This window comes from Gorilla gorilla, chromosome 13 (assembly GCF_029281585.2).
Source record: "Gorilla gorilla gorilla isolate KB3781 chromosome 13, NHGRI_mGorGor1-v2.1_pri, whole genome shotgun sequence".
In the NCBI taxonomy this organism is placed as follows: Eukaryota; Metazoa; Chordata; class Mammalia; order Primates; family Hominidae; genus Gorilla; species Gorilla gorilla.
This window is the reverse complement of record NC_073237.2, coordinates 104,559,154-104,586,560: the sequence shown is the minus strand read 5'-3', so window position 1 is coordinate 104,586,560 and position 27,407 is coordinate 104,559,154. Positions and strand designations below refer to the sequence as shown.

General features: G+C 39.9%; 1 long non-coding RNA gene across 1 annotated transcript in view; it reads left to right on the top strand.

Annotated features, from left to right (window-relative positions):
- Positions 1-27,106, top strand: part of LOC129524555 (uncharacterized) — a 137,201-nt gene extending 110,095 nt beyond the window's left edge. Inside the window, exons 3-4 of the long non-coding RNA XR_008668355.2 lie at positions 22,449-22,552; positions 26,965-27,106. This is a non-coding gene — a long non-coding RNA (uncharacterized lncRNA). The remainder of the gene's footprint in view (positions 1-22,448; positions 22,553-26,964) is intronic.
- Positions 27,107-27,407: the final 301 nt, after the last annotated feature.

The window sequence follows — 27,407 nt, the reverse complement described above, 5'->3', positions numbered from 1 at the left end:
AAGTTTTTCTCCTTTCATGTGATGATTCAGGGTCTCAGTTTCCTTCCATCCCTGAGGACCCCTGAGGCCTCCCTCTCCAGCCAGCCAAAATGGAAATATGTGGTGGGGAAGGCACACTTTCTTCTTCAAAACCCCGGTTCAGAAGAGATCTTCACTTCTGCTCATGTGTCTTTGGCAAGAACTGTTCATATAGCTGTACCCTGAAGGAAGGGGCAGGTGGCACCCAGAGTAATCATGGAAGGGGAACCATGAACTTTTGGTGGACAATTACGGTTGGTTTTTTTTTCCTTTTTTTCTTCCACTGATGACTCTATTATCAGTGACTGGTTCAGAAAAACGCTGGAATCTTTCTGAGATGCAAATTAGCATATTTGTGTGCTTATTTCTTAGAGTAATTATTTCAAAAGAAGCATTTCTGTCTCTTCAAGACGATCTTCTTATTTGGACCTGCAATATCTTTTCTTTACCTAGGATCCCCAAGGTGGCCCTGTTTGGGTGGCCTTCCAATCTTATAGTGGTCTCTTGCTTCTCTTGTGAGCAATTTCTTCTGGAAGCTTTCCTGGCTTAAGAAAAAAGCCTAGCCTCAGAATGGCATTTTGATCATTGGATTTTCCTTTTCTAATATCTCTTTTACCCTTTTCAAATTAATTGGTCTGACATAAATTGTCTAGGTCCCTTCACTCCCTTGCCACTTTCTTTGTCACAGGGACAATCATAAATAGAGTCTGAATGGTATCTTAGGTTCATTACCATCAGCCTACATGAAATATACACTCCCTGGTGTGGCAGGCATATGTATGGCACCCTTCCTACTTTCCAACACTGATGCTGGTTTTTCCCTAATTTTATATCCACTGGTCATCTCATGTGTCTGAGGGTGGAAGGCGGAGTGTTCAATGCCTGCACTTACATCATCATCAGATGCAGGGAAATTACAGTCTTACATTTAAATGCTATGGAAATTATATGGTCTGTGATATCAGTTTCTTTAAAACACCTTATAAACTTTCACTGTGCAGAACTATCATAAATCTGTTTAATTCAACAGTTTACACGAGGTACTCCAGTATTCCAGTTGGAAGTAAACTGTTTTTCTGCTTGATTGAAACTTTGCACTGTTGGAAGTTGTTAAGAATACCACGTATTGCAGTCAAATATCTCCATATCTGATAATCAAAAATAGTAATAGCTCACATGTGTGTCCACTTAGCGAGGAGTTCCTGAGGCTGCAATGTTCTAGAAGTGACACTCAGCACTGGGGTGCAGGCCTCAGGTATAGAGATTCTGCCTTCAAGTTGCCCACACTCGTTGGACAGCAGGCAGATAATTCAATGATAATGATGTGATGACGTTTTGGAATATCACCATTGTGCTTTCCTTTCTCTACCCTATTGCACTTGGCCTTTCCACCGGGGGAAGCAGGACTAAAAGGGTGAAAAATACCAGCGAGCTTTTCTTTTTCTTTTTGTTTTTTGACCTTCAAAATGGGCTTTTGATACCCAAAAGGAAGGTTTGAGGGAAGCATGGTGCAAACTTTATGCCACACAGTTAATTTGAAATAGTTCTCTGTCTCACTTCTGGAGAAGAGTTCCTGGGCTGGAGCACGGTCTGGAGGGAAGGAGGAGAAGTTACCTTGTGGAGTTTGGTGGTGCCAGACAGGAGAGGGTCATATTTGGGTGCCCACAGAAAGGAGGGCAGGCTCAACAGAATGACTCTCTCCAACTTCATCCAAGACCTTGCTGAGCTGTGAAAGTGCCCTCTGTGGATGGTCCCTCTTTTCCAAGGTTTGGGGTAATTATATATCTCCGACAAAAAAATAAAAACACTAACGGTTATGACATCATGAGAAGCTGTTAATGATAGTAAAGAAGACTGCACAAAGGTAACCACTTCCTTTTCCCAGAAAGTCACAATTCAGGAATCTAAAATCAATTTTTCTGTGGATGGCTATTGAACAATGAGAAAAGGATCAGTGCTGAGAGGTGGGGTGTCACCAAAGGGAGTTTCTATAGCCTAAACTTATGTATTGCTGGATAAGACCAGCAAGAGGGTGTCTCTGATAACACAGGTGGTATGATTATAGTTGTAGGATTTTAGTAACAAGGTTTTTGAACTCAGTATGAAAACATCCAGCAAAAGACTCCCAAATGTATTTATATGAGAAACTTTACAAAGCCATGTGAATCAAATCATGTACAACCATATGTTGAATAAAATCCACCTTAATTCAAGAAATAATTACATAAAATCAGTATCTTCCTGGAACACCCTAATTACCACCCAATGCACAAAGTAGAGAAAAGATTATGAGCATTCTAAAATTGAGCATGTACGTATGACATGTGTAACATGTCATGTTTTTACTTTTATTTGTAAAAACAAACAAAAACATGGTTGATGGGATTGTGGGAGGGCTTCTTATTTTTCCAGTTTCAAATAATGAGCATGTATTTTATAATTAGAAGAATGTGATTATAATTTTTTTAACATAGAAAATTGAGGATATATTATAATGAATAAAGAATTCTTAAAATTTTCTCTCTCAATTTTCTTGATATACCTATCAGAATAATAATTTATATATACACTTGAAATTTAATGTATTAATTGTTATTCTGATAGGTATATCAAGAAAATTGAGAGAGAAAATTTTAATAATTATTATTATGGTTTTTTAGAGGGAGATTATTTTTGTTTTTGTCCAACACCTGTTGGAGCTGTAACTCTACCTGAAGAATTTGACATTTTCATCATGACTAATAAAAGACTGCTGCTTTGAAAAGAAGAAAAAAAAGTAATTCTTTGTTCTTGAAATCAAAGACAAAGAATCATGTAGCTCTGTTTCCTCTAACTTACTTCATTCGGTTTGACTTATTTTAACATCTATTCCATGTCCTGTTTCAATACCCTGCTTGACATTGATCTCAACATTTCATTAGGAATTCTTGGTGGAAAGAAATTATTCTGAACATTTGCTCCTTGTTCTTACAGTAAATGAAGTGTCATTTACATTTCACATCTTTTCCTGCTAACCTGTAATCTCTTGAAGACTTTGGTAGTTTTCCATTATTAGCTCACAGACATTTATTATCATTTTCCCTCTTGATTTATGCTAAAACCTCAGTGATTGAATCATGATTCCCAGAATCATTATATAAAATTGTGTAAGTGCTCCATGAGCAAAAATATTTCTTTAAACTTCTTGACAACAAACTAAAGGAATTGGTTTCCTAGCTTTTCTCTTTATAAAAGGGCTCTGTTGTTATAATGGCACAATTTTAGCTTCTGTAGTTTGATCCTGTCTGTGTGAAGAGGTACAAATGTAGATTCTCGAAATGGCATTTTAGGGTGGAAAGAGCACCAGCATTAGAAGTGACAGACCTGAGTTTTCATCTTCAACACTCGGATAATTACTTGCTGTGTGTTCTTCAGACAAGACTCTTCTGAGTGTCTGTTTTCTTGTTTTAGAGTCATATTGAAAAAGAAACAGCTCCTTCTCAGAGTTGTTTTGAGGATGACAAATATAATATAGTAAGTACCCTGTATGCAGCAAATGCTCAATAAATGATAGTAATAGTTTATTCATATTTTTGCTTTTTGCTGTATCTATTCCTACTTTGGCAGAATGGCTGGCACATGGTGAATGATGAAAACTGTGGCTCTCAGTTTTGGAATTTAGGAAAGCATAGTCTAGGATACAGGAGCTCTTATCTGTATAGTAGCCTTTAAAGTTCAACTGCTTTTTTTAGTGTGCAAAGAACAGAGTGCTCAGTCACATGCTTGTGGTAACTAAGTAAGACAGCTACCATTATTGACATTTTAACTATGAACTTTGAAATACAACCAGAAAATCAGGAGGTTACCTCATCTTGTTAACTGTGAACTCATTTACTTTTAAAATCAATAAATATTCGTTGAGCACCTACCAAGTCCCTGGATACAGTGTGAAAAGGACAGGCAAGGCCTTTGGTTGCCTGGAAATGGCTTTTGAGTAGGGAGAGAGATAAATGAATACACAAAATAATTAGAGCTTGTCTGACATGTTGAGTAGCTCAGCTGAGAGCAACAGTGAACTTAGGACAGAGTGATTCCGGTCCTGGAAAACCTAGGTATAGGGTAACATTTAAGCTGCAATGAGAAGCTGCAATTCTGCAGCGAGTGGGGTAAGATTGGTTCAGGAAGCCAGGAAAACACGTGCAAAGCCCCAAATCCAGGAATATGGGAAATTTGATAAATATCCAGGTTGTTTTCAGGGGCATGATAATCTTTTCTTTGATCATTCCACTTACTGAATAAGAACTGATGAAGTGGAGCGTGACTCTTGCTAGCCATATATTAATATATTCTGGTACAAAATAGTCCAGAAGATTATATATAGGCAGGCAGAATTTTCTCTAAAACAGGTTTAATGGTCACTAAATAAAAACTACTCAGCCCTCTTGTTTGTTATTATAATTAGTAATAATGACACTAATACTGTAGTTATATAGTACACTTGTAATTCACAGAATGTCAAGGAAATATTAGACTATTAAGTGGAATTGGGGTTGAGATCTATTTCCTCAGGCTCTCATGGGCACTGTTGATGTTCTCATCATCCAAGTTCACAAAATATCTTAGTTCGGGGAGATCTGAAGCTTCCATAGCAAGCTTGATTCCAAAATCTTTGCTTTGCCTAGGAGCTCCAGTGACAGGACATTCACAGGGCCTCTCAGATCTCGTCACCTCTTGTGCTATAGAAATCCTCTCTCCTCTATACTTTTTTTTTTTTTTGAGATGGAGTCTCGCTCTGTCGCCCAGGCTGGAGTGCAGTGGTGCAATCTCGGCTCACTGCAAGCTCCGCCTCCCGGGTTCACGCCATGCCTCAGCCTCCCGAGTTGCAGTGACTACAGGCAGCCGCCACCACACCTGGCTAATTTTTGGTATTTTTAGTAGAGACGGGGTTTCACCGTGTTAGCCAGGATGGTCTCGATCTCCTGACCTCGTGATCCGCCCGCCTTGGCCTCCCAAAGTGATGGGACTACAGGCGTGAGCCACCGTGCCCGGCCTCCTCTATACTCTTGTGAGCCTCTGTTCTCCACTCAAAGGCACTCACTGCTCCAATCTCCTCAGCAAAGCTTTCTCAAGGTCTCACTTTTGGAAGCCAAGAGCCTGGGAGAAGATTGACTGTAGGCAAGAGAATGACCCTGGCTACCCTTTTGAAATGGGGTGGGGAAAATAGAGTAAGAGCCAGACCCTAACATTTTCCATATCTGGAAGCCCAGAATGTAATAGAAATTTAGGTTCTGTTTTATCAAAGCTACACAAGTACGTATTTCTATGAAAAGCCTCTGCTCCTATGTTCCTGCACACAGAGGCCACCACTTGCAACCCTTCTAATAGAATCTTTTAGCATGTATCTTTATGTATTTAAATCAAGCTTATGTTGCTACATCTTGATTTGTAAAAATCATTTTAAGTATGACTATTGATTCCCCATTATTGTATATGAGGATTTACCTTTATTCATATTTCTCATTCCCGCATTCTCTCAATATAATTTTATGGCCATATAAAAATGATTTATATCTGAGCATGAAGTGTTGTGTGATTACTTTTCGTGCACAATATTTTGTTGTCTTTGGAATTAATCTTGTTTTTATCTTTTGCTTAGGTTTCTATGTAATCATCATTAATTCATCCCCAATCTTATCCCCTGTTGTGTAAATTTAAAACATGTTAGGCATTCTACTAATTTCATATCTTGGAAGAATGTTCTTCTCTACTCTTTTCACCAGCTCCAATGTAGACCAGTGTGGTGGACATGGTAGATGCATTGTCTAGAAGCCGCTTCTAGGAGGGACTTGTTATTCCAGTTGCTGAGAATGAGTCAACAGACAGCTGTTACCTTCTTCATCTTCTTCCTTGGCTGCAGACAGCTCTCTTGCCCTAGAGCATGCCCTTCCCATATCCAATGACTGGTAATGAGAAGGCTATAAAAGTCACTTCAGCCCACCGTGGGACAACTTTACTTGGCTGTAATGCTCCAGAGCTCCCTGAGGGGTTGGCCGAAGCTTTGTTGTGTCTGCATCGTAATTCACCTTCTCCCTCTGCTCAATCTTGATTCTGCCCTCTCCTTTCTTTCCAATCCCTTAGACGCAATGGTCTCTAATAAATAGCCTGCATGCCAATTCCTTCTCCGCATCTGTTTCTGGAGAACCCCACTTAAAACAAATAGTTATTCTCCAGGGCTTCTTTAAGGAGTCAGCTGGTAATTTGCCTTCACTATTAATTTGAGATTCTCTTGGTTTTGCTGAGGTTGTTATTGTTGTGGCAAGAACACTTAATGTGAGATTTACCCGCTTAATAAAATTTTAAGTTGCAATACAGTATTACCAACAGATACTGATATGATTAGGCTTTGTGCCCCCACTCAAATCTCATCTCGAATTGTAATTCCCAGTGTTTAGAGAACTGGTGGGAAGTGATTGGATCACGGGGGTGGTTCCCCCATGCTGTTCTCATAGTGAATGAGTTCTCATGAGATCTGATGGTTTTATAAGGCAGTTTCCCTGGCTCTTGCTAGCTCTCTCCTTCCTGTAGTCATGTGAAGAAGGTCTTTGCTTCCCCCTTGCCTTCTGCCATAATTGTAAGTTTCCTGAGGCTTCCCCAGTCAAGCAGAACTGAGTCCATTAAACTTATTTTCTTTATAAATTACCCAGTCTCGGACCATTCTTTATAGCAGTGTGAAAATGGACTAATACAGATACCGTGTTGTACATCAGATCTCCAATACTTTTTATCTTGCCTAACTGAAATTTTACACCCATTGAACAGCAACGCTCCATTTCCCCCTTCTCCAGCCCCTGTCAACTGTCATTCTATTCTCTGCTTCTATGAGTTTGACTATTTTAGATGCCTCATAGGCATGGAATCATGTGGTATTCAACATTCTGTGTGCATTGTAATGTTGGTGGCACTATTTCCCAGGTCACGTGCCTCATCTTTGCTTTATTCTCTTATTTTGATGGAGCACATTCTGTAGTAGTGTCATGAGGAATAAAATATGGTGATAATTTTTAAAGAAGTTTTGAATGTCTAGAAATGGCTTTGTTCTGTCAACACATTTAATTGATAGCTTAGTTTGGTATAATCATCTGGAAAGGACACATTTTCCCTTAAAATTTAAAGGCATTGCACAATTTTCCTTTGGTTCTAAGATTTCTGTTTACAATTAGGATGCCAATATAATTATTGACCTTTCATATGAAAACTATGTTTCTTTTTTGCAACTTGGGGGATCTTTTCTTTGTTCCTGTTGTTTTGAAATTACATCTTCTTCCAGCTTAGGATTCTGCTAAGTCTATCACTAACTCATTCAGTTACTTTCCATTTTTCAAAATGCTGTTACTCTTAGCTCCTCTTTCTTTTCCTTGTCCTTGAATCTTTATACCTTAAAACAAATAGGTAGACAGACAGACAAACAATAACAAAAACATTGTAGTGTCTAATGGCATTTAAGTAGATTTTGGGAAAGAGAGAGCTGAGATTAAGTGAGTGTGTTCAACCTGATATCTTAAACAGGGCTTTAATTAGACTTTTCTTTAAAGGAAAAATGTTTCCTTTTATATCTTTTTAAATTTTTTTAAAAAAATTTGTGAGTACATAGTAGGTGTATATATTTATGGGGTACATGAGATGTTTCGATATAGGCATGCAATGTGAAATAAGCATATTATGGAGAGTGAGGTATCCATCCCCTTGAGCATTTATCGTTTGAGTTACAAACAATTCAATTACATTCTTTATTTTTAAATGTACAATTATTATTGACTATAGTCACCTATTGTGCTGTCACAAAGTAGGTCTTATTTATTATTTCTATTTTGTGTATGCATTAACCATCCCCACCTCTCCCCCACCAACTCCCCATTACTCTTCCCAGCCTCTGGTAACCATCCTACTCTCCATGTCCGTGAGTTCAATTGATTTGATTTTTAGATTCCACAAGTAAGTGAGAAGATGTGATGTTTGTCTTTCTGTGCCTGGCTTATTTCACTTAATATATTGATCTCCAGTTTGATCCATGTTCCATTTATTCTTTTTTATGGCTGAATAGTACTCAATTATGTATGTGTACCATATTTTTTTATCCATTCGTCTGTTTATGGACACCTGAGATGCTTTCAAATCTTATCTATGGTCAACAGTGCTGCAACAAACATAGGAGTGAAGCTATCTCTTCAATATACTGATTTCCTTTCTTTGGGTATATTTCCAGTAGTGGGATTGTGGGATCATGTGGTAGCTCAATTTTTAAGTTTTTTGAGGAACCTCCAAACTGTTCTCCATAGTTGTTGTGCTAATTTGCATTCTCACCAACAGAAAGAGTTATCTTTTCTCCACATTCTCGTTAGCATTTGTTTTTGTCTGTCTTTTGGATGTAAGCCATTATAACTGGGATGAGATGATACGTCATTTGGGTTTTGATTTGCATTTCTCTGATGATAAATGATGTTGAGCACCCTTCATCACCTGTTTGCCATTTGTATATTTTTTTTTTAGAAATGTTTCTTCAAATCTTTTGCCTATTTTTTTCATTAGAAAGATCCTTCACTTCTTTGGTCAAGTTAATTCCTGGGTATTTAGTTTTATGTGTGACTATTGTAAATGAGATTACTTTTTGATTTCCTTTTCATGGTTTTCATTGTTGGTATATAGAAATGCTATTGATTTTTGTATGTTGATTTTGTATCCTGCAACTTTACTGAATTTGTTTATCAGTTCCAATCGGTTCTTGTGAAGTCTTTAGGTTTTTCTAAATATAAGATCATATTATCTGCAAACAAGGATAAATTGACTTATTTCTTTCCAATTTGGATGCCTTTTATATCTTTCTCTTGTCTAATTTCTCTAAGCAGGACTTCCAGTACTGTGTTAAATAACAGTGTTGACAGTGAACATCCTTGCTGTGTTCCAGATCTTAGAGGGAAAGCTTTCAGTTTTTCCCTATACGGTGTGATACTAGCTGTGGGTCAGTCATATATAGCTTTATTATGTTGAGGTATGTTCCGTCTTTCCGTAGTTTTTTGAGGGTGTTCTTCATGAAGGGATGTTGAATTTTATCAAATACTTTTTCAGCATCAATTGAAATGATCATATTGTTTTTATCCTTCATTCTGTTGATGTGATGTATCACATCGATTGATTTGCATATGTCAAACCATCCTTGCATCCCAGGGATAAATTCCATTTGGTCATGATAAATGATCTTTGATATGTATTGTTGAATTTGACTTGCTAGCACTTTGTTGAGAATTTTTGCATCAGTGAGAATGATCCATGTGCTGAGGAAAAGAATGTGTATTCTGCAGCTCTTGGATGCAATGCTCTGTAAATATCTATTGGATCCATTCGATTGATACTGCAGATTAAGTCTGATGTTTCTGTGTTGATTTTCTGTCTGGAAGATCTATCCAATGCTGAAAATGGGGTGTTGAAGTGGATACCCTATTCTATTATTGTGTCATGATCTACCTCTCTTTTTAGCTCTAATAATATTGCCTTTATATATCTGGTTGTTCAGTGTATGTATATTTAAATTTGTGATATCCCCTTGCTGAATTGACTCCTTTATCATTATACAGTGACTTTCTTTGTCTCTTCCTATAGTTTTGGTCTTGAAACCTATTTTGTCTGATATAAGTATAGCAACTCCTGCTCTTTTTTGGTTTCCATTGGCATGGAATATCTTTTTCCATTCCTTTCTTTTCAGTCTACATGTGTTTTTATATGTTAAGTGTGTTTCTTGTAGGCAACAAAGCAATGGGTCTTGTTTTTTCATCCTTTCAGTCAGTCCCTGCCTTTTAATTGGAGACTTTACTCCATTTACAGTCAATGTTATCACTGAGAAGTAAAGACTTATTCCTGCCATTTTTATTTGTTTTCTGGTTGTTTTATGATCTTGTCTTCCTTCTCTCTTTCCTTCCTGTCCTCCTCTAGTAAATTTGATTTTCTCTGGTGATATAATTTAGTTTTTTGCTTTTTATTTATTGTGTTCCCATTGTATGTTTTTTGGTTTGAAATTACCATGAGGCTTGCAAATATTATCTTATAACCCACTATTTTAACCAGAAAACAACCTAACACTACATGCATAAACAAAGAAGGAAACGAGCAAAAAGAAAACAAATAAAAACTATATGTCTTAACTTCATCGCCCAACTTTAAACTTTTTCTAGTGTCTAATTATCTCTTATTGTATTGACTATGTCTTGGAAAGTTGTTGTAGTTACCATTTTTGATCAGTTCATTGTTTAGTTTTTTTTTTTTAGCATAAGAGTAGTTTACACACCACAGTTAGTGTTAAAATATTCTGTTTTTCTGTGTACTTAACTATTACTAGTGAGTTTTGTACCTTCAGGTGATTATTTGCTCATCAATGTCATTTTCTTTCTGATTGAAGTGCTCCCATTAGCATTTCTTGTAGGACAGGTCTGGTATTGATGAAATCCCTCAGCTTTTGTTTGTCTGGGAAAGTCTATTTCTCCTTCAGGTTTGAAGGATATTTTCATCAGATATATTATTCTAAGGTAAAAAAGTTTTTTTCCTCCAGCACTTTAAATATGTCATGCCACTCTCTCCTGGCCTATAAGGTTTTCACTGAAAAGTCTACTGACAGACATATTGGAGCTTCGTTGTATGCTATTTATTTATTTTCTCTTGCCACTTTTAGAACCCTTTATTTATTCTTGACCTTTGGAAGTTTAGTTATCAAATACCTTTAAGGTAGTCTTCTTTTGGTTAAATCTGCTTGGTGTTCTGTAACCTTCTTATACTTGGATATGGATTCTTTCTCTAGATTTGGGAAGTTCTCTCTTATTATCCCCTTGAATAAACTTTCTACCCCTATTTCTTTCTCTATCTTCTCTTTAAGGTCAATAACTTTTAGACTTGTCCTTTTGAGGCTATTTTCTAGATCCTGTAGATGTGTTTTATTGTTTTTTATTCTTTTTCCTTTTGTCTCCTTTGACTGTGTATTTTCAAATAGTCTACCTTCAAGCTCACTAATTCTCTCTTCTCTCTCTTCTGCTTGATCAACTCTGCTATTAAAGGACTCTGATGCATTCTTCAGTATGCCAATTACATTTTTCAGCTCCAGAATTTCTGCTTGATTCTTTTTAATTATTTCAATGTCTTTGTTAAATTTATCTGATACAATTCTGAATTCCTTTTCTGTGTTATATTGAATTTCTTTGAGTTTCCTCAACAAAGCTATTTTGAATTATCTGTCTGAAAGGTCACACACCTCTGTTCTCCAGGATTGGTCCTTGGTGTCTTATTTAGTTCAATTGGTGAGGCCATGTTTTCCTGGATGGTATTGATGCTAGTAGATATTCTTTAATTTTCGGGCATTGAAGGGTTGGATATTTATTGTAGTCTTCACTGTCTGGGCTTATTTATAGCCATCCTTCTTCGGAAGGCTTTTCAGACATTTGAAAGGACTTCAGTGTTGTCATCTAAGCTATTTCTGCTTCAGGGGACACCCCAAGCCCAGTAACACTGTGGTTCTTGCAGACTTGTAGAGGTACCACTTGATAGTCTTAGACAAGATCCAGGAGAACTCTCTGGATTACCAGGCAGAGACTCTTGTTCCCTTCCTTTACTTTCTCCCAATCGTACAGAATCTCTCTCTCTCTCTGTTCTGAGCCACCTAAAGCTGAGGGTACAGGGACACAAGCATCCCTGTGGCCACCACAACTATGACTGCACTAGGTCAGACCTGAAATCAGCACAGTTCTGGGACTCACCCAAGGCCTGCTGTAACCACTCCCTAGCTACTGCCTATGCCCACTCAAGGCCCTGGAGCTCTGCAATCAGCAGATGGCAAAGCCAGCCAGCCAGGCCTGTGTCTTTCCCTTCAGGGTGTTAAGGTCCTCTAAACCCCAGATGGTTCCAGAAGTGCCATCTGGGAATCAGGGACTAGAGTCAAAAACCTTAGAAGTCTACCTGGTGTTGGCACTCAAAGCACACAACAGTCCTTCCCACTCTTCCTTCCCCTTTCCAAAAGCAGAAGAGCCTCACCCATAGCCACTCCCACCTGAGGCCATGAGGAGTACTGCCAGACTACTGCCAATGTTCCCTTAAGGCCCAAGGTCTCTAAAGTCAGCTTGTCATGAATGCTGTCTGGCCTTGGACTCACCCTTCAGGGCAGTGGGCTTAATTCTGGCCCAGAGTTGATCAAGAAATGCTGTCCAAGAGTCAAGTTCTGGAATCAAGGGCCCCAAGAGCCCGCTTGGTGTTCTACTCCCCTGTGGCCATGCTGGTACTTGAGGTGCAAGACAAAGTCCCCTTTACTTTTCCCTCTACTTCTTTCAAGCAGGAGTTTTGCCCCATACCTACCATTGCTGGTTATGTGCTGAGTTTCATCTGAAGACACCAAGTCTCAGACGTTCACCCAAGGCCCTTGACATAGTATCTGGGTATTACTGCTGGCTATTCAGGGCCCAAAGGCTCTTCAGCTAGCAGGTGATAATTGCTTCCAGGATTGGGTCCTTTTCTTCAAGGCAGCAGATTCCCTTCTGGCCCAGGGTGTATCTAGAAATGTCACTCGGGAGCTAGGGCCTGAAACCAGGGCCTCATGACTGATTGGTGCCCTATCCTTCTATAGCTGGGCTGATATCCTAGATGCAAGTCCTACCCAGTCTTAATTATTCTCTTTTTAAGCAGTAGGAAGGGATCTTTTTCGGAGCCACAAGCCGTGCAGCTTGGGGTTTGGTGAGGGATAATGTCAACACTCCATCGGCTGCCCCAGCTGGTGTCTCTTTATGTCCAGTGGCCCCAAGTCCACGGTCTCTGGGACTAGTTCAGTACTAGGACTCACCAAAGAGTTGCAGTCCTTATGGCCTATATAGCCTTTCAAGTGTACTTGGAGACACAGAGCATAGCCCTTGGTGGTGAGGTTTGCAAAAACCCAAGTTCAGATACCTGGGATCAGTAATTGCCCTCTGTCTAGGGCTAGGGCTGGTTTAAGTGCTCCCTCCATGGACAGGTGTCACTGAGTTTGGTCCAGTTTTCCTTTCTGCTCTAACAGGACACTACTGAGTTCAGTGCCTCACAATTGCTGTGTTTTCCATCCCTCAGTGCCCAGAGATGCTCTCTGCACCATGCCAAAACTGCCGGGGGTGGGAGAGGGTTTTTTTTTTTAAAATCTCTTCAGTGCCTCTCAGTGATATGAAGCTACAACCACGTACTGTTAGTGCTCACCTGATTTTTGGTTCTCATGAAGGTGTTTTTTCTGTGTAGGTCATTGTTTACTTGGTGTCCTTGTAGGAAGGGTGATTGGTAGAACTTTCTATTCTGTCATCTTGCTCTGCCCTCTGTAGCTGCTGTATCTTTGAAGTTAAACTATTGTATCTTTCTTCTCTTCCTCCATCCCCCTTTTGCCTCTTTTTCCATAATCATTAATTGAATAATTATACTATCCCAGACCTTAGGTTTATAAAGTTGTGCCTTGGTGTCTTTGACTCTAGATAGCCTCAGCAAGGGTAAGAAATATCTCTGTTCTTCCCAAGTCCAATCTTTTGCACACTGTGCTAAGAGTTAACCAAACTGCTGCCACCAGGTACTCAGAGTCATATTTCTGCATTAGAGGGAAGCTGGTCACCTGTGAATTTCCTTAAGACTCAGACCTAGGATGCCCATCTTCAATGAGTGTGAAGAGCTCATGTTCTTTAGAGGAAATATAAATAGTAAAATAGACCCTTAAGCACACCAGTGAAAATTCCTACCCACAATCCTTTTTTTTTGATAGGAATGACTACATGGTGAAAACAGAATCTCCTCAGCTGAAATTAATGAATAATGACTCCTGAGATGAGTAATAAATGAATCCTAATGAATCACCTGCTTACCTCTTTACATCCTTTGGAATTAGACATGATCTATACATGTCTAAAAACAACTGTTTAGCATTATGTGCTAAATTTTGTGAACTCGTAGGCCGTAATTCTTACATACACTAATTAGTTGGGAAAATTAGAAATAACTTTGAAAGCTCCTAACTTCTTGTTCTGTGTGTTGTAGGGACAAAATCACCTGCAGAAGAACCAGAAACTCCTGTTTGTTTTTCTTTTTGTTTTGCCATTATCCTTAATAGCCTTGTCACTTTGGGTAAGTTAGTTATCTCTGTAATATTTATGTTCCTTATTTATAACCTGGAGAAGATATGAATTTCTCCATAGGGTTGCATTAAATGAGTCAATGTATATAAAGCTGTGAGCCCACACCATGTCCATATATGATAGGTCTTCAGTCAATGGTAGTTTTCTTCTCTTGTGTTATGTATATTTGACCAAGCACATTATAAATTTATGTGTAATAAAATTCTGGGGCCATACTTTCTTTGAAGAATCTATAAAAGAATCCAGTTTCCTCTGCATTAACTGAGTTGTGCATTCAGATGGATTTTAATCTCCTCCTCACACACTCGATCCTCACATTAAGGCCAATCAATTTAAGGTGGCGCGAGAGCCTCAGAATCAAGGAAGATTTCATAACTAGATTTAACTGCAGCAAAGAAAATGTGGGTCTGTAAATAGGAACTGACAGCAAAAGCAAAGATTAATCTTAATGGTGCACATTAACAATATGCAATTTGAGATTGGCAGTGAAAAATTGTCCCTGAGAACTGGCATTAGGCAGTATGGGTCTCGACATGGGAATTCTCATGGGAAAACTTTCATTCAATACACCCTTTCCATCCCAAAGACATTAGCATACCCAGAGACACACATGATCAGGGAAAGTGGCCTATTTAGATCAAATCATCCTGGGTACAGACTGTTTCCATTTAATATAATAGTCATTCAGCAGTAATGACTCTCTTAGAATAACTTAGAAGTGACAGGGAAATTGGATGGAGCTTCAAGTAGTTAACTCTAGAAAAACAATGAAACAGTGATTAGAAGTCTTAAATTAAACCCTAAAGTCTACAAGGACTTGGAGGGTTTGTGACCATCTAGAAAGTGACAACAGAATAGAATCTGGTTTGGTTATTGGAGACTTTTAACAGGCTTGTTTTACAGGACTGTTGTCTTGGGTCAGATTCCAGAGTGAGAATGATACCGCTATGATCGCCAGCTCCTCTTCATGACTATGGGTGGCAAGGAGCCAAAGAGCTGAGAAATTATGAGATGCCTACATGTTGCCTGCTTCAGGGCTGTTTACACTAATGTTGACTTTCTTGACTAGGGAGCAAAACATAGGTTTTTGTGACTCAATTGAGTAGATCCAATAACTACTATATTTGTCCTGTCTGACAAGAATAATATAAAAACTAAAGAAGTTATAGGAATGTCTTAGAAAAAGGAATAAACAAAAACGTTATAGTTTTTGCATTCCAAAGGATAAAATTGTTATAATTTGGTTAAAAGCTTATTTTATTAACTATACTTTATTAACAGCTGAAAGGATAGAAGAACAACTTTAATAACTGGGAAAATGCATTTTCTTTTCTAAGAAAGTATGTGTGTATTGTCTGAGAAATGCATTTTCTCAGTTATTGAAGTTGCTCTTTTATTCTTTTATTAAATGAGTAGTAGATTTTTATTGTAGAAAAAATTATATTTTCTAATACCACATATTCTGTATTCGTATGTCTTTACAGAAAATACAAATATGTACCAGTAGTTATTGAGTAATCAGGTATTTCCCAGAAGGGCATCATCCTGGGAATCGGTGTGAGGTGGGATGGTTGTTGGTGGGGAGGGAACCACCCTGTGAAGTTGTGACAAGGATTTGAGAAATCTACACATGTCCCAAGAACTACCTATAAATTGAATCAATATTACATATTGTACATATGCAGTAGATATTAGGAATAGCACATGAAAATTTCTTTCACTTTATAAAGCTTTCATCACATTTCAGAAGTTTAGTGGCTACCTCTCTATTCTAAATTTTCAAATATGATCTATCTACTGCCTCATCTGGTGTAGACTGCTATGTACCAGAAAGAGGTGCTAATGTATGTACATGGAACTTCTCCCTGGGCCAAACACTAAACTCAGGCTCAGGGGTTGTGTAGTACGCTCAAGGCCATGCAGCTAGTTAGAGATAGGGCCAGGTTTAAAACCCAGATTGGTCTAATTTTAAAGCCAAAATATTTTTACTCTACCATGGTACCTACCAACTGAGCAGATTGGCTGTTTTTGCATCATACTTTCAAAGATTCTGTTCCTATGTGGAAGTGGCAAGAATATGTGTGCATGGAGATGTGGAACTATGATTTTTGCATGTTGCTTTGAGCCACAGTATTCAGCCATTTAATGTAATGAAAGAGAAAATTCAGTAGTGCCCAGTGCATAGTAGGAAAAGGAAATGACCCTAAGCCCCTAGAAGAGTGGACAGAACCATGCCTGGGGAGTGAAGAGGCCTAGCTTCTCATTGCAGCCCGGCTGCTGATCTGTATGACCTTGGGGAGGTCCTACGAGGGTAGGACCTACTGTGACCTCTGTTCTCCCATTTATAAGATGAAAATGTAAAATCAAGCCCCAGGAACACACCAGATATATTTCTGGCTTTCTAATCCAACCATGTGAAGTGGTCAAGCTATGGAACAAAATTAGACTTGATTCAAGCCTTCCTTGTTATCATTGGCTGTATTTCTGGAGCAAATAATTTAATTTAATCTAATTTTTTAACCAATTTATTCTCTCCCAAAATCGTATTGATGAAGAAATCACAACAAACATTGTTCTCTCATTTACTTTGCCAAGAGGCGTGTAATGCTATAAACCCTGCTTCTGCAACTTTAGCATGTTGACTTCATTGTCAGAAAACAACAATGGGAAAATTACAAAAACTTTCTTCATGAGTGGAAAGTATTGCCAAACAGCCACAGGAGAAACCATGTTATAGTCAAATGGGTCCCAAGGACAGATTGTAGGTTTATACATATCATTTACCATAGAAATGTGCTCAACGAAACTTTCAAAGTTAATAAATGAAAAGACTATACTTTATTAGCAAACTACCTTAGAAGTAGCTATTAAATTAAGATACAACAATAACACAAGAGATTCTGGAACCCATTGGTACCTGAGGGTAGTGCCTGGAAGGGGCTCTTAGCTTGTGGCCCTCAAAGAAGGGATAAATGTTGAGGGACCTACCCTGGAGCATCCCCTAACTCCCATCCTACCTGAAGGGTCAGAAAAAATCCCAGGGCTCTTCTAGCAGTGGACTGTCTAGGACCCAATATAGCTATCTTCATTTTGAATTGTAGAGAAAAAAGGGATTGTTGACATTACTTTTTTGGAATTATCTGAGAGCTAAAAGGTTGCTTAGCACTAACAGAGAGGAACATATTCTTTTGAATCAGAGCACTTTACGGCTGGAAAATAACCCTGATGTTATGAAGTCTTGCAAATCATAGGAAAGGGATAAAGGCTTTAAGGGAGAGACTTTCTGACTTGCACGATGAGGAAAAAAAAGTCAGGGACAGTATGGCCGGTGGGTCAAAGCAGGGCCAAAAAGATGATGCATTTCATGTCACTATAAGTTCTTTGAGAAGAAAAAGAAAAACTAAAGTTTCCATTAGGAACTGAGAGCAAAGTTTCCATCAGGCACTGAGAGATCAAGAGGGAGCCAGAGATCATCACCACCAGAGAACCAATCAATAAGATGCAGCATAACAATGAAAACAACAATATGACTCCTTTGCTCTTTTTAGGAACCCAACATTGCCTTGAGATAGACAAAAAACAGTCAGGAAGGTGGTCTTGATTTGAATCTTCCCATTGTGCATGCATACAAAGAAGACCTTCCATCTTATCAATAAAATCCAAATTGGATGGTTCCTCAGTGTTATGAAACAACTGCCCTATGGCACTTTGAAAGGAGAGGGCAATATGGCTTAAAATGACAACATATGAATGTGCAGCAGTGAGAATGAGGGCCACTCTGTCCAACCCCACAGCACACTGACAGAGAAAGCTGCCTGGATGTGTCAGACAGTCTCCCTTCTAGTTCTGGAAAAGTCACCATCTGTCAGAACCCTCATTTGTCAGATGAGTGGTCATTGGTATTATCTATTCCATCCATCTTCAAGGGTTGCTAGGGTGATAAGGGGAGACTAATGGTGCCAGGCAACCCTAGGAATTTTCGCTTTCAATGCTTGAGCCAAAGAATCAGTTTTGTCCAAGCATGGTAGGGGCTGAGAATTGCTGTATTTGTGCAATAGTTTTCAAGGAAACAGAAAAAAGAAGAGGAGTTACATCTAATCTGAGAAAACTGGGCCCAATGAGGCTGACCTGTAAGGAGGACAAATAGCCCTCCTACTAGGATCCCTCACACCTTTCCCTGCACTACTTCAGTCCTTCTTGGAAGCCTAGCCCTTTAAACAGATTAAATAGTGATTCTTTGGCTACATCTCTGAGCTTCTTTAAGTCAGCCTGGCAGCTCTATATCCCACATACAATCCAGGAAAATGGCTTTGACTGGTGTATTAGTCCGTCCTCACACTGCTAATAAGGACATAGCTGAGACTGGGTAATTTATAAAGGAAAGAGGTTTAATTGACTCACAATTCCACAGGGCTGGGGAGGCCTCAGGAAACTTACAATCATGGTGGAAGGAGAAGCAAACACATCCTTCCTCACATGGTGGCAGCAAGGAGAAGTGCAGAGCAAAGAGGGGGAAAGCCCCTTATAAAACTATCAGATCTTGTGAGAACTCACTCACTTTCATGAGAATAGGATGGAGGTAACTGCCCCTATGATCCAATTACCTCCCACTTGTCCCTCCCACAACACGTGGGGATTATGGGAACTACAGTTCAAGGTGAGATTTGGGTGGGGACACAGCCAAATCATATCAACTGGTTTCTGGAGAACCAGGTTCTTGTTCAAGTGGCTTTGGTTCTGCCCAACATCCACATTGTTGTTTATTTTTATCAACCATTCTTACCTGGTGACAGGCCTTGGTGAGTCTGCAAGTGACCAAAAAATAAAATCACATTCCTTTTTGAGAATGTGGGCTTGAGACAAAGACCAAGGTCTTTGGTAAACTCCTTCTGATGGACCCTACAGAAGCAAAGGTGAGGGAGGTCTCCTTTCTCAGGTCATTAGTAGGCTTCATGTCCTTATCCATGCACACAAAGTAGTCCATCCCAGGGAGGAAGGCTGCTGGAGAAATGACCTGCCAGTGGGAATTGTTTGGAGCCCCAATACCAGCAACTGTCTCATCTGTCTCAGATAGCGATGTGGGAAACACCATTTGAGTAGTTGGTGAAGATGGCCCTGGTCCCCCTATGACATGCTTCTCTGGATTTCAAGGCAAAGATTCACGAAGACCACATGTCTTTTATGCAAGCCTTGTTCATCCAATTGTGGTGTTCTAGGGTCTAAACTCCACTTGCATATCAATGTTGAAAATGGGGGAGAGCAAAAGTGTTTCAGGGGCTTTAGGACCCTTTGCTGGGGTTGTGCCATCCCTGGTAATTGTACATTTTACTGGGAGTGCATCTTTCCTCCAGCTACCATTGGCTTATCTATCATAACATCTAGCTTTTGTCAGGTTCAGGGCACCATGATTATAAAAGCCCATGGAGTGGACAAATGTGTGGGAAAAATCCCACATAGTAAGGACATATCATTTTGGTTTTCCAACCATCACTGGGAAGAGCTTTGCCATAGCTCTCAGTCCATCAGACAGATACAGGGCACCTGGCCCTGGGCCACCACACATGAGCCCATCTTACCCTAGAGTGATGCATGCACGCACACTGCTGACCCCACGCACACTGCTGATCCCCAGTGGTCAACCCTGGCGGGAAGTAGAGCAGTGATAACCCTTTCCCCATTTAGCCTTTCTGAACCACAGTCCTCTCAAGTATAAGCTGAGTGGAATAATAGCTTCTGGTGAAGCAGGTCCTTGCTGGGGTGTTGTGAGAATCAAAAGAGATAACTGATTTCATTTCTCAGCACAGTGTCTAACTAATTCCATTCTTTTTCTGCTTCTATTTTCCATTTCTGAATTAGAACCAATCCAGATTTACTCTGGAGTCAATCTCCAAAGCCAAAATCCTCTAATCCAGCGGTCCCCAACTATCTTGGCATCAAGAACTGGTTTCGTGGAAGACAGTTTTTCCACGGATGAGGTGGTGGGGTGGGAGGATGGTTTCCAGATGATTCAAGCATATTACATTTATTGTGCACTTTATTTCTATTATTATGACATTGTAATATATAATGAAATAATTATACAATTCACTATAATGTAGAATCAGTGGGAGCCCTGAGCTTGTTTTTCTGCAACTAGACGGTCCCATCTGGGGGTAATGGGAGACAGTGACAGATCATCAGGCATTAGATTCTCATAAGAAATGTGCAACCTGGATCCCTTGCATGTGCAGTTCACAGTAGGGTTTGCACTCCTATGAGAATCTAATGCCCTCGCTGATCTGACGGTAGACAGAGCTCAGGTCGTAATGTGAGTGACGGGGAGTGGCTGTAAAGTACAGATGAAAAGTAAAGCTCACCCACTACTCACCTCCTGCTGTGTGGCCTGGTTCCTAACAGGCCACAGACCAGTACTGATTCCTGGCCCAGGGTTTGGAGATCCCTGCTCTAATCCTCTTCTCTCTTGGGGAGAACAAATAAATTCTACACTTTTTTTTTCCCCTTAGAACTGGAGCTCTTTATGAAATGGTTGGCTGACCACTCAAACCTTATCTCCCACCTCTCTGTCTTCACAGGACCCTCACTCCTGCCCCTACCCTTTGGCTCTAGCTATACCAGAGCCTCAAATCAGTTGCATTCCCTGGGCCACCTCTGACTGTTGCTCTCAGCACTGTGAGTCACACTGTAATGCAATGTGCCGTGTCTAGTTCCTCTTCTAGACTCTGTGCTCCTTGAGGGAAAGGATCAGATCATGTCTTGCTCATATTTGATATAGTGCCCAGTGTGTAACTAACACACTTTTGATTAATAAAACATCAAAGCAGACACAGGGGTTGGGGGGGAGTTGTATGGGTGGCCTGAATATTGTAGAGAGATCCTCTTAGTTTCTTTGAAGATTTCCCACCAAATAAATACGTATGATTTCATTTTAGAGGAGAGGATAATTGATTTTTCTCTATGAACAAGGAAGACACTTCCTTCTTCTTCTCCTTTTTTTTCTTTTAACAGATGTGTGATGAAGGACATAAATTACACAGGAAACAGGATGAGAAGACATAAACCTGTTTAATCCAATTATACATTTCCATCAACAGGCGGGGTCCCAAGAGAAGGGAGGGTGATTCAGGAGACAGGGGCCATTAGGAAACTTTCTTCTTCACTCTTTGTTGGAAAGAAAGAGAGCAAAGGAGAGGAGAAGAAGATAGAACAGCTCTCATAGGAAGTGAGAAGCAATGCGTTTGTTACACAACACAAAACTATCTTGAGAAAATGTCCTGTCTTTGGAATGTTAAACAGTGGATACATAAACCATTTTTTGAAGACAAATGGAAAGCAAAAAACACCCAAACAAAACAAAACAAAGAAACTAGAGTGAAAAACAAAACAAAACAAAACAAGAACCAACCTTTTAAAAGAAAAGGCAATCTAATTGAGCTAGGAAAAGTCATGCTTGAAGCCAGATGCAGACAACACAGAATTCATAATTCCAAGGACCAGGTGCTAAGGAAGAGCACTGGGGTGGGGGCGACAGAGGACAGCTGTCGCACTTTCATTTCATAGACTCCACCTGATTTAAGTCTTAATATAACAATTCCATAAAGCAAAAGTTCGTTACTTACATTTTGCAGATAAAATGAAATTCAGAATTGAACTATTTCAAGGTTAAGATTTTTCTTCAGCTGGTTAATGGGACAAGGAAGATTTGATCCCGTGTCTACACGACATCTTCCCCATTTCCTTCACTGTACCATGCTCCCTCCTATAATGGAAGGTAGCCCATTGGAGCCTATTCCCCTGTCTGCTGGCTCTGGGCTATTTGCTCAGCTGATCTTGAACCCCAGGGCAGGACCTCACAGTAATCCCTTATTGTAATGCTCAGAATTCAGTGTTCATTACTACCCCAGTGGACCTCTCCCTTTTTCTTTCATATAGCCTCATTCCTCCTTCCAGTTTCATTCTAATCCAGTGGTCCCCTACCACAGAGGCTGACTCTGGAGTGCTTACCTATAAGTCAGGCTGATGCAGTGAGCACCACCTGGACTCTTGCCCATCAGCATGGCAGGGGGCAGAAAGTGTGCCGGAGGGTCTTAAACTAGCAATTACACACTCCAGCCCAGAAGTGAAACTGCTCACCATTCATTTGCCAGAGCCAGGCACATGGAAACCCAAGTCCTGGAAATATTTGGTAAACAGCATCATTAACTACTGCAGCACCTGTTACCTTATATTTAATTAACATACCATGCATTTTACATGTTTATTATGTTTATTGTCTATCTCTCCATCCAGGTGCTCTCTGTACACAGAGGGTTTTGTCTGTTTGGTCACCGATGCATCTTCAGTGCCCAGAACAGTGCATGGCAATGGCAGACTCTCAACTGATGGTTTAAAGAGTGAGTAAATATTGTCAGTTCTGCTCCTTACTTGCTGAGTGGTCTTGGGCAAGTTGTTTGTACTTCTTGAGCCTCCAAGTGTCTTTTTAGAAAATGAGGATAAAGGGATGATTTCTCACAGAATTGTGGTTGGAATTAAAGAGATAAGCAGCAGAGTGTCTAACACAAATCCTGGCCCTTAATAAGCTCTGAATAAATATTTGTTTCTTTCAACCTCCTGTGGCCAAATTAGCCTCTGACTTTTAATCAAATTCTCAAGCAAATTTATGTTTAAAAAAATAGAGCAACAATGTAGTTTGAATACATTCAGTAACATCTCTCTTTCCTGCCCAGTGTGCAGAACAACACTGATGCTCCTTCCAGAAATTTTTTTTCCTAGAATTGCTGGAAAACTCTGTAAATGGAGCAAGCTTTACAACTCAGGGTGGGGACAGGGCTGGGTACAGCCACCAGTCAAGTCTTTCAAACAGTGTAACAAATGATGTGTGGATGCAACTAGGGAAAACATATTCATTCACAAGTCTGGCTGAATCACATTTAGCCCCCAGGTGCACTTGACCTGTTAACAACATTTAGACAGATTTATCAGCTGTAAACTTTGCACCAGCAAAAAAATATAGGCATTATGGACAACAGTATGAAGTTTCCTCAGAAGACTAAAAAGGGAATTACCACACAATCCACTAATCTCACTTCTGGCTGTATATCCAAAGGAATTAAAATCAGTATGCTGAAGAGATACCTGCACTCACATGTTAATTGCAGCATTATTCATAATAGCTAAACTATAGAAACAACCCAGATGTCCATCATCAGATGAACTGATAAATAAAATAGGGTATATATTCACAATGGAATAGTACTCAGCCTTAAAAAGGTGAGAAATCCTGTCATTTTTGACAACATGGATGAAGCTGGAGGGCATTATGCAAACTGAAATATGCCAGGCAGAGAAAGACAAATACCACATGATCTCACATATATGTGGGATCTAAAACTGTTGAATTCATAAAAGTGGAGAGTAGAATGATGGTTACCAGAGGCTAGGAAGGGGGGTGGATGGGGAAAGGGAGATGTTGATGAAAAGGTACAACATTTCAGTTAGGCAGTAGGAATAGACTTTAGTCTGTTGCACAGAATGGTGACTCTAATAATAATCCTTGTGTATTTCCAAATCGCAAAAATATTTTAAATGTTTTCACCCCCCCAAAAGGATAAGTATGTGAGGTGATACATTTAATTAGCCTGATGTAGTCATTCCACATTGGAAATACATATCAAAACATCACATTGTAACTTGTACCTAGATACAATTATTATTTATTCATTTAAAATGAAACTAAATAAATGTTACTAACCCACTTATTTTTCTTCTTCCCAACATAAACAAGAAGGATTTGTTGGCAACAAGGGACATTCAGACAAATTAAGTAAAGGATTTGATCCTCTCTGCCACTTCCTCAGTGGCCTACCTGGTGTGGCAAACTGCACATTCACTTCAGGTGTCAAGTTCACAGCAGCCTGAGGAGTTTCTAGGGACAAATGTGCGCGTGGGGTTTGTGCTTCAGCTAGGGCTGGTGAGCATAGTTACAAGAGCCTGGACTGAGTAAGGAAAGAAAGAGCACGTCCTTCATTAACACCGAAACAAAAAGAGAAAAAAGAAAGCAAGCATACAAGTCATATAAAACTTTGCAATTTTGGGGATTCTCTTCCTTTTGTATTTTTATGAGATCATTTGCTTGGAAATGTATTGTTTGAAAAATTAAATGGAGTTCTTTTAACATGCCCCAGATCGAACTGATTGCAATGAATCAGAGTACCATAAGCCTTGTGTTTATGAAACATCTTTCAGGATACAGTGGAAAGAGAATGAAATTTGGACTCAAGAAGTGAGTCCACGCTCCACAGTTTACTGGCTGCATCAGTTTGTGTAAATTGTTAACTCTCTAAACCTCACTTTCTTCATCCTTAATATGGGGACTATAAAACCTAATTTATGGGGCTCTGGTGAGAATTCCATGAGCTAATGTTTGTAAAATGCTGTTAGCAATTTTAAAGTGCAACGATGGTATTTATAATTATTCTGGAGAATTATTAAACAATTCAAAAAAAATTTCTATTTATCCTGGGAGAAGAGATAAAGACTTACCACTGTCTTCTCTTATAGTCACTCTCCACTTTTTTACAGAACCAATTAGTGTGTGTGCCTTAATATACTACTATATATATTATATACACTATTATATATTTGTATATATACTAATAATCCATTATATTACGCAGATGGAGAGAGAGAGAAAACATCCCTTGGTTAATATTTCCATTGTCATTTATAATTTCTTTCCTAGATTGTTGTAATAGCTCCTGAACCAGATTGGCTGTCTTTGTGCTGTGTTTCTAATCCAAAGTAATCTGAATTAACTGCATATCTGACCATGTCACTTCACCTTAAGAGCCTCTAAACCAGCCTAAAGCTCAAAGTCCTTAGTTTAGTCCAATGATTCTCAACAGAGGGAGGGGAAGGTGTGAATTTGCCCCTACCTCTGCTGGTCATTTTATAATATCTGGAGACATTTTGGGGTGTCATGACAGGGTTGTGTTAGAGGGGCTTGCTACTGGCATTCAGTGAATAGAGGCCAGGGCTAAACATTCTGCAATGCACAGTACAGACTCTCATAGCAATCACCCTGTCCAGCATGTCAGTAGCGCCAAGGTTGAGAAATCTGCATTCAGCTCATGAGTTCTCCCTAACAGGCCTCTACCTACCAAGGCCCAAATTCATCACTGCCTTCACACTCTGGCCTCTAGCTTCAGTGAATTACTCTCACATCCCCAGGTCATTCCAATTGTTCCCAGATGGCATGGCATCTTTGGGCCTTTGTCCTGGCTGTTTCCCGTGTTGAACTTGCTTACCCTGCCTTCTCCAGCTGCCAAATTCTGCCTCCCATTATTTGGAAGACCCCCTTTCCCTTCTTGTCCTTTACAAAGCCTTTCACATACCTCAGGCCTCTTCTCTGTGTGTCCACAGTCCCCTTGGTCTCCCTCTCTCACTTGACTTATCACACTATAATAAAATAGAGCTAATTCGGTGATGATGTCTTTTTGGATTGAACTCTCTCAGCCATCTGTGAGTTCAGAAGGGGCTGGGACCATTTCTTCTTCATCTTTGCAGCCTCAGAGCCTCAGAGCCCAGCACTGGCTGGACACATCATCTCAGTAAATATGTGTTGACTGAAATGTAGGACAAAGCCAAATCAGTGACTATCTTCGAGTTGAAGCTGCAAAGTTGTTTTGGAATATCGTAAGGGGAAGCACTGAAACAAAGATTCCGTCCTTAAGGACAAAGTTTACCGTGCATCCTAGACTGTCAAGGATAGTCCCATTTCACTAATGATGGTTAACATTTATTACTTTGATTGTGTGACAAGAACTTGCAAGGGTTTTATGTTGAATCTTCACTTTACTGAATGAGTACTCTTCTATGTCTTTTCATTATTTCCATTTTATAGGTGTAGAGACTGAGACTTGGAGTTTAAGAAAAGATGACACACAACAAGTAGTGATGCCAGGATTCATTCCAGGCATCCAGACTCTCCAAACCACCCTCTCAACTGCTGTGCTAGATCAATCAGCTGTTAGATTCATTGTCCTGATACATGGTCCCCTGGGAATACAGTTTCAGTGGGTCTACATTTCAGAGATGAAAAAAATAGAGCTTGCAGGAGACAGTCATTAATAACAGGTCCATGTCACAGCCAGACATTAGTCTGAAGTCTTTCTATTCAACGATATCACAATGATTCAGTGGTACTCTCAACTAAGCCTATTCTTTGTCAAAATTTGCCCGTCAGCTGGGGCAAAGAAGCCTGCACTTGCAGGTCTTGCATGAGAACAGACATTGCATCTTAGCACCCACCTTGGGGACCCGCTGCAAATAGATCTCTGACAATTACTTAAGCCCTCAGAAATCTTTACCAGATCTGGGACAACTTTCATTCCTGTCTGGTACAAATCCTGCATCCTGGGAGGTCTCTGTGCTGAATCCCATTTGCTACAGATCTCTAAAAGCTTGCAGGCTGCTTAACTCTTCCCAAACTTTTTGGTTTAAAAATACATTCCTAGTCAGTGGGTCTGAGTGCATTCTTTGTGCCTAGAGAATGCTGTTCCCCTCAGCTTTGGAGCAGGCCAGCACACAGCTCAGACCAAGAAATGTGACACTCCATTTTCAGACTGTGTGGCCTCAGAGCATAATGTGGGCAGACGGGGGTTCCCATGCAATTCTGAGAAGGCAGTGCTTTTCCAGGGTGGTCTAGTGGTCTTGGATTGCAGTCGGCTCCATGTGCTCAGATCTTTTGGAAAATCTCACGGAAAGTTTATTACAGAAATTCTTACTCTTGTCTTCTTTCCTCTAGGGTTGTCTTTTCCGAGGCCCATCACCTGCTTCACAGGTATGTGGTTGTCGTTCATCAAGTGTGTTTCCTGACTTGCTTTAGTTCTTTTCATGTATAAGCACTCCCTGAGTACCCTTCTGTGCCAGGCACTCTGGTAGGTGCTGGAGCACAGGAATCTAAATGCAAGTCCACTCTCAGAGTGTTTACAGTCTAGTGGGAAAGACACAATGAAACCGACTAAAGGTGATTAGTCTTAAAATAGAAGTTTAGCAAGCCAGGAGTACACCCAAGAAGGGCCCCAAATAAGTCCTGGAAGTCGAAGGTAACTTCTCGGATGATGGCCAAACTGATTTACAAAAGACAGAGATGAGCCGGGAAGAGGGTATTGAAGGAGATGGGAGGCAAGGATCCCAGGCAAGAGAAATAGGATGTACAAAGTCCCTGGGGCAAGTAAGAGTGGAGCG